This window comes from Priapulus caudatus, unplaced genomic scaffold (assembly GCF_000485595.1).
Source record: "Priapulus caudatus unplaced genomic scaffold, Priapulus_caudatus-5.0.1 Scaffold408, whole genome shotgun sequence".
Lineage (NCBI taxonomy): Eukaryota > Metazoa > Priapulida > Priapulimorpha > Priapulimorphida > Priapulidae > Priapulus > Priapulus caudatus.
Window position 1 is genome coordinate 4,763 of NW_014577469.1, and position 475 is coordinate 5,237.

The window sequence follows — 475 nt, forward strand, 5'->3', positions numbered from 1 at the left end:
GTAGTCAGCAGGATTCGTCTTTCCGGGAGAATACTTGACTGTGAGCGAGTAATCCTTAAGGTTGACTAACCATCTTTCAATTCACTGGAAGCTTGGAGTGTGGATTACCGAATATGGCTTCCAACGGCTTGTGATCGGTGATAACATTCACTGGTTTGCCATAGAGATACAGGCGAAAATGATCACATGACCACTTGATTGCGAGAGCCTCTCTTTCCGTCTGAGAGTGCCTTTGCTCCACCTCCATTAGAGCGCGGCTTGCGAATGCCACTATCTTTCCTTTCTGGGTCAGCATCGCACCAAGTCCGACTGGGCTTGCATCTACGATCAGATCGGCTTTCTCTTCGGTATTGAAAAATGCCATATCATCAGCATTTATTAAGCTGTCCTTGAGGTGCTTGAATGCTGTAGTCTCAGTGTCGCCCCATCTCCAAACAGCATCCTTCTTGGTGAGCATCCTGAGTGGTTCAGATAC